This window comes from Lolium perenne, chromosome 7 (assembly GCF_019359855.2).
Source record: "Lolium perenne isolate Kyuss_39 chromosome 7, Kyuss_2.0, whole genome shotgun sequence".
NCBI lineage: Eukaryota > Viridiplantae > Streptophyta > Magnoliopsida > Poales > Poaceae > Lolium > Lolium perenne.
Genome location: NC_067250.2, coordinates 240,727,389 through 240,734,411, shown reverse-complemented (window position 1 = coordinate 240,734,411; position 7,023 = coordinate 240,727,389). Strand labels below are relative to the sequence as shown.

The 7,023-nt window shown below is 46.7% G+C and overlaps 1 long non-coding RNA gene across 1 annotated transcript; it reads right to left on the bottom strand.

Moving 5' to 3' along the window:
* Nucleotides 1–1,080: 1,080 nt before the first annotated feature.
* Nucleotides 1,081–7,023, bottom strand: LOC127314080 (uncharacterized). The gene is made up of 2 exons (XR_011749530.1): nt 5,517–7,023; nt 1,081–4,519 (listed from the first exon to the last, which is right to left on the bottom strand). It is a non-coding gene; the product is annotated as an uncharacterized lncRNA (long non-coding RNA).

Below are 7,023 nucleotides of genomic sequence, written 5' to 3'. Positions count from 1 at the left end.
AGGTTCCATAGGTTCTTTAATTTTCGCATCACAACATTCATGTCTTAGCTTAGGAAATAAATTAAGAAGCTCATAGTTATATTCCATTATGCCTAACTAGTGTAAAACAAGAAACAAAAAGATGCAATTGCAGGATCTAAAGGAAATAGCTTCGAGCACACACACAATGGCGCCAGAAAAGTACTGTTACCTGGAACCGGAGTATGAGTGCCTTTTACCTTTCCTCCCCGGCAACGGCGCCAGAAAATAGCTTGATGTCTACGCCCCCTCCTTTTCCTGTAGACAGTGTTGGGGCTCCAAGAGCAGAGGTTTGTAGAACAGCAGCAAGTTTTCCCTTAAGTGGATCACCCAAGGTTTATCGAACTCAGGGAGGAAGAGGTCAAAGATATCCCTCTCATGCAACCCTGCAACCACAAAGCAAGAAGTCTCTTGTGTCCCCAACACACCTAATAGGTGCACTAGTTCGGCGAAGAGATAGTGAAATACAGGTGGTATAAATAAGTAGTAGCAACGGCACCAGAAAAGTGCTTTGCCCAGGACAGTAAACAAGCGAGTAACGCAGCGTAGTAACGATAAGAAAGCGATTAAACAAGCAGCGATAGCGATATTTAGGAACAAGGCCTAGGGATCATACTTTCACTAGTGGACACTCTCAACATTGATCACATAACAGAATAGATAAATGCATACTCTACACTCTTTTGTTGGATGATGAACACCATTGCGTAGGATTACACGAACCCTCAATGCCGGAGTTAACAAGCTCCACAATTCAATGTTCATATTTAAATAACCTTAGAGTGCATGAAAGATCAACACGACTAAACCAAGTACTAACATAGCATGCACACTGTCACCTTCACACTATGTAGGAGGAATAGATCACACAATACCATCATAGCAATAGTTAACTTCATAATCTACAAGAGATCATAATCATAGCCTACGCCAAGTACTAACACGGATGCACACACTGTCACCATTACACCGTGCAGGAGGAATAAAACTACTTTAATAACATCACTAGAGTAGCACATAGATAAATTGTGATACAAAACACATTGCAATCATAAAGAGATATAAATAAGCACTTCACTATGCCATTCATAACAGTGAATAAGTATTCTGTGAAATATAGCCTAAGAGACCCACACGGTGCACACACTGTCACCTTTACACACGTGGGACAAGGAGTCTCCGGAGATCACATAAGTAAAATTCACTTGACTAGCATAACGATATCTAGATTACAAGCATCATCATATGAATCTCAATCATGTAAGGCAGCTCATGAGATTATTGTATTGAAGTACATAGGAGAGAGATGAACCACATAGCTACCGGTACAGCCCCGAGCCTCGATGGAGAACTACTCCCTCCTCATGGGAGACAGCAGCGTTGATGGAGATGGCGGTGGTGTCGATGGAGAAGCCTTCCGGGGGCACTTCCCCGTCCCGGCGGCGTGCCGGAACAGAGACTCCTGTCCCCCAGATCTTGGCTTCGCGATGGCGGCGGCTCTGGATGGTTTCTCGTACCGTGGCTTTTTCCGTTTCGAGGTTTTAGGTCCAGAGGCTTTATATAGGCGAAGAGGCGGCGTCAGGAGGTCGAAGGGGCGCCGACACTATAGGGGGGTGCGGGCCCCCCCTTGGCCGCGCCGGCCTAGGGTTTGGTGGGCCTGTGCCCCCTCTCTGGCGGTTCTCGTGTGTTCTGGATGCTTCCGGGCAAAATAGGAACCTGGGCGTTGATTTCGTCCAATTCCGAGAATATTTCGTTACTAGGATTTCTGAAACCAAAAACAGCAGAAAACAGGAACTGGCACTTCGCCATCTTGTTAATAGGTTAGTTCCAGAAAATGCACGAATATGACATAAAGTGTGCATAAAACATGTAGATATCATCAATAATGTGGCATGGAACATAAGAAATTATCGATACGTCGGAGACGTATCAGCATCCCCAAGCTTAGTTTCTGCTCGTCCCGAGCAGGTAAACGATAACAAAGATAATTTCTGGAGTGACATGCCATCATAAACTTGATCATACTATTGTAAACACATGTAATGAATGCAGCGATCAAAACAATGGTAATGACATGAGTAAACAAATGAATCATAAAGCAAATACTTTTCATGAATAGTACTTCAAGACAAACATCAATAAGTCTTGCATAAGAGTTAACTCATAAAGCAATAAATTCAAAGTAAAGGCATTGAAGCAACACAATGGAAGATTAAGTTTCAGCGGTTGCTTTCAACTTGTAACATGTATATCTCATGGATATTGTCAACATAGAGTAGTATAATAAGTGCAATATGCAAGTATGTAGGAATCAATGCACAGTTCACACAAGTGTTTGCTTCTTGAGGTGGAGAGAAATAGGTGAACTGACTCAACAATAAAAGTAGAAGAAAGGTCCTTCAAAGAGGAAAGCATCGATTGCTATATTTGTGCTAGAGCTTTGGTTTTGAAAACAAGAAACAATTTTGTCAACGGTAGTAATAAAGCATATGTATCATATAAATTATATCTTACAAGTTGCAAGCCTCATGCATAGTATACTAATAGTGCCCGCACCTTGTCCTAATTAGCTTGGACTACCGGGATCATCGCAATGCACATGTTTTAACCAAGTGTCACAAAGGGGTACCTCTATGCCGCCTGTACAAAGGTCTAAGGAGAAAGCTCGCATTGGATTTCTCGCTATTGATTATTCTCAACTTAGACATCCATACCGGGACAACATAGACAACAGATAATGGACTAGCTGTCTGAAACACCCGTTATGCATACACATTCACGATCCCATGATCAGTGTGTCGTGAAAGCATAACCGAACTGGTGTCAAATACATCATCCATTACAGTACCGAATAAAAAGATTACAAAAGGTCACATGACCAATACTTACATAAGAGCCGCAATGGCAGGATATCAACAATCACACAGCGGAAATACTTCAGAAGAAAGCGTTCGCATGGCCCAAGTCATGCCATAACCCTACATGCAACTGACTGGGAGAACGTTCCTAGCTCGCATAGACATCGTTGACTCCTTCTTCATCTGTTGGATTCCACCAAGTCTGGCCAAGTAAATAGCCAGGGACAAAGCCATGAGTACATTATGAATTGTACTCGCAAACCACCTTAGAGAGAAGTAAAGGATATGCAATTTGGCAATAGCAAGGAATAAGCACTACACTAGGGCGACAAGGAGCGAGAGGTGGTTCCCCTCGAGAGTATGACATCTTCATATCGTTGTTGAAAAACTTTTCTGTAAACCATTTTATTTGCAGACTAATAGGTAAGGGTGACCCAATTTCTTTCCCGGCCATCTCATATGGCCAACACAAAACATTTCAGCTTTCCACCGTACCTCCCAGGTACACTTTCCACCAGTCCCACTGGCATCACTTTCCCAAAACAATATTTGAGAAAACACTTTTGTAAAACAAAAACTCTTCAGGCTAAGCAACAACCTTCCCGACCGTCCATAACCGCGGACACGGCTATTCGAATAGTTTTCACTCTGCAGAGGTTGTACACTTTCCCCACAAGATCCGATAAATCCGCCGGGAACATCCCTGGTTCACCAAGCGTCAAAACTCGAGGCTCGGATAACCGATCGTAGTTTTTCGCTTGCTCGCCATAGCCTAAGACATGCCGCCTAGAGTTGTACCTCCCAACACCAGAGTCCGAGGGGTCATTTACCCAGGAGTAGCAAATTCCCCGACCAGCTCGACCCTCCGGAATGCCGCGACCAACTGCGGGGCATTATTCAATGGGAGCTCATAGGTTGTACCCCTTCCATCTGTCCGAGACGGAAAGGCGTTCCCAGTTCATCGGGAAGGCCACGGTCGATAGGTGTCCATGCTTGGACTACCGCTTACATTTGCAGGACCCAAACTAAGGCGAGACAAACTACTACGCTACGCCCCGTGCCCACTTTGGGGTAATGTGGTTGCACTGTCTTTCAGTCCGGGTGAGTACTTAGGCGCTAAAGTTTTCGAAAATATTTTCTTTCCTCCGCTTGCCTCCAGCAAATCTTCTTTTTAGAAACTTTTGCCTTTTTATAAACCACACTTGGGCAGGGCTACCCCATTCCAAGGTTTTCCAAAAACATCTTTCTCGGAAACATTTTTCCAAAAAAAAACTCTTCCACAAGGGCTCCCAACCTATAGTCCATCTTTTCTTGAAAATCGGCGACAAGGATGATAAGGTGATAAGCACCATATCACTATTAAGATTGGGATCAGTAGGTTCCAACAAGGGCAGCACCCTAAGGGTGGATTAATAAAATTCCGGTGGCGCTAACCACCGACATAATAAATGAAAGACATGCACTTTATAAAACCTGGAATAATGCAAGCACAAGATATATGTAGGATCAGAGATGCATCAAGAGGTGGCTTGCCTTTGTTGGCTATATGTCCCTGGACTTCATCTTCATGAATCATCAGCTCTTTCTTCTTCTTCTTCGAAATCCTCACCAAGATCCTCTCCTTCTCCGATAGCGTTCGCATTCTAACGTCACAAAAGAAAAGGGAGAACAATCAACACATAGCCATAGCATCAAACCACACAATCAACACACAACAACAAACCACTAAACCAGAGACACTGAACATATCAATAATTAGCACCTAGGGACAATTGGTTATTTTGCTAAAAATGCTCTACCTCACAACAAATCATAATCTACACAAGCAAGGGGGCTAATGACTTTCGAAAACCACCAGTAGGGTCTGGTGCCAAAGTTTATCACAAATCATTTTAAACAAAAACAACCCAATTTTCCTATGGGTAAAATAAGCACTAGCATCAATTTAATAAGCCACTCCAGAATAATGCACACAAAATTTTGGTAAATTCACAGGGAGTAAAGCTGGACATTATAAAGCTACAGAAATTAGATTCACTAAATTTGGGTTTATAAAATAATAGTTATGATTTTTATAAAACCAGAAATGACTTAGGGATCAAATAAATGGCCTAAATCTTCCTGTGGCTCACAAAAATACATGCAGCATACCTACAGAAAGTTAACAACATTAGAACACACTTGCACAGGAATCACTTGCAGATTAATTTTTAATTAACCTAAAAAAATTAAATAAAATAGAATCCAGAGAACATAAACAGCTAGCCACACCAGTATCAGAGGATCAAAAACCAGATCCAAGCATACCCATGGATAGCTAATACCAAATGTGAGCTAACCCCACTGGTTTGGCATTTTTCTGATTTGTAAATGGTTTTACAAAAATCATATACTGAAAACATATACTGTTTCAGTAATAAAATTCTTGGAATTTAACTACAACTCTGAAAAATATTTCCTTTGGCAAAATATTACCCTATAGATATATCTACTAGTAGCACTTGGATGAGCGTCAAAATCATCAGTAGTTTTCGAATTAAAAATCATTTACCGTCTCTCTGGATAGAACTTGTTTTGTAAATAAAATTAAATCCAGGAAGCTCCTGCATGTGGAACCAGTGCCAAAATATAGATATTTACTTGGCCCAGCTGCGTGCATGCGTGCGTGAGCTAGCCAGCAGGCGGGCGACCCAGCTTGGCCCAGCTGGCCGTGCCCCGCTCGCGTGGACGTGCATGCATGCACGCATCTCCGTCGGGAGACGTCTGCGCCCAGGGAGAAGTGGCGCCGCCGCGATGGCCACGACGGAAAGAGAGAGGGAGGTCACCGGGGGTGGCTTGCAGGCGAGGACGACGACGCGAGCAGGTGCGGCGGAGCGCAGGGCGACGCAGGGGCCTGGCGAAGGCGATCCTGCCGGTCCGGAGATGGCGGCACCGGCGAGGGAGCGTGGCGTCGCTGACACCCGCTCGGACGAGGCCGACGATGGAGGCGGTCGGCGCTCATCGCGGGGCTTGCTGGAAGGTGACGGCGACGGCGCGGAGCAGCAGGGGAGGCTAGGGACGCTCGGCTGGGGCAGCTTCCCTCGGCTACGCATGTATGCATGCGAGCTTGTTGTGGACGACCCGAACGGCGCGATGGCCACAGTGACGGAGACGTAGACCCCGACGGCGGCGCAACACAAGCGAGCTGCAGGGCAATAGAGGGTAGTCAGGGCTTGCTGGACTCGGGAGAGAAGAACGAGGCATACAGAGGGTGTAGATGCGGGTGCAGCGGCCTCGTCCACGACGAGCGACAGGACGATGACAACGACGCACACGGCGGCGAGCTCAGCTCGGCCGTGACCATGGCCGAGAGCGTAGAGGGCTACGCCCTGGAGGTATTCTGGTGAAAAGGGAGTGGTGTGGATCAGGAGCAAGGCTGGGATGCGCCGGGGTCGAGTTAAAAGCGGTCTGGAGGCGTGCACGGTCTACGGCCGGTTCCTAGACTTGGGGTTTCCCCACGAGCTCACATTGGTCGGAAAAACGGTGCAGAGATGTGCGGCGCAGTGATCTGAGCTCAGTGCGACCAAGGGAGAGGAAAATCGCGGGCCCAAATGGAATGGACTGAAAGTTGCCCGAGCCACGTCGTTGGTGTTCGATAGCGTTGTACAACGAACGATAGCAAGAAGGAGGGTGCTGGGGCACTAGGTGGGGTCGCGGTGGCGTGCCTTGCAGGCTTAGGGTGAAGGAAGTGACAAGAGAGGAGGCTATGAGCGGGAACGCCGGGGCGTCCGCAGCCGTGGTGACCAGGATCTTGGCAAGCACGGGCGAGGGGCTGTGGGGCAAGGGATGCCTCGGGAGCATTCAGGTCAGCGAGAGAAGAGACATGACGTCTCCGTGGCGCAGCCATGGGAGCCAGCACGGGTCATTTCTCTGTTGTCCCTTGTTTGGTGTCCGCCAGGGAGAAGAAAAGAGAGAGAGTGGTGGCCATGGCGTGTCAGCGCGAGCGAGATGCAGAGGGTGTCAGGGAGGTGGAGTAATGTGTGGAGAGGGTTCGACGGTCACCGGCTGGTCTTACAAGTCGGAGGGCAAGAGAGAGGGAAGGGCGCATGCAGCATCGTGCCATCCATGTCCGGTCGGGGTGCTCCTGAGTATGTAACGATTGGTTAGG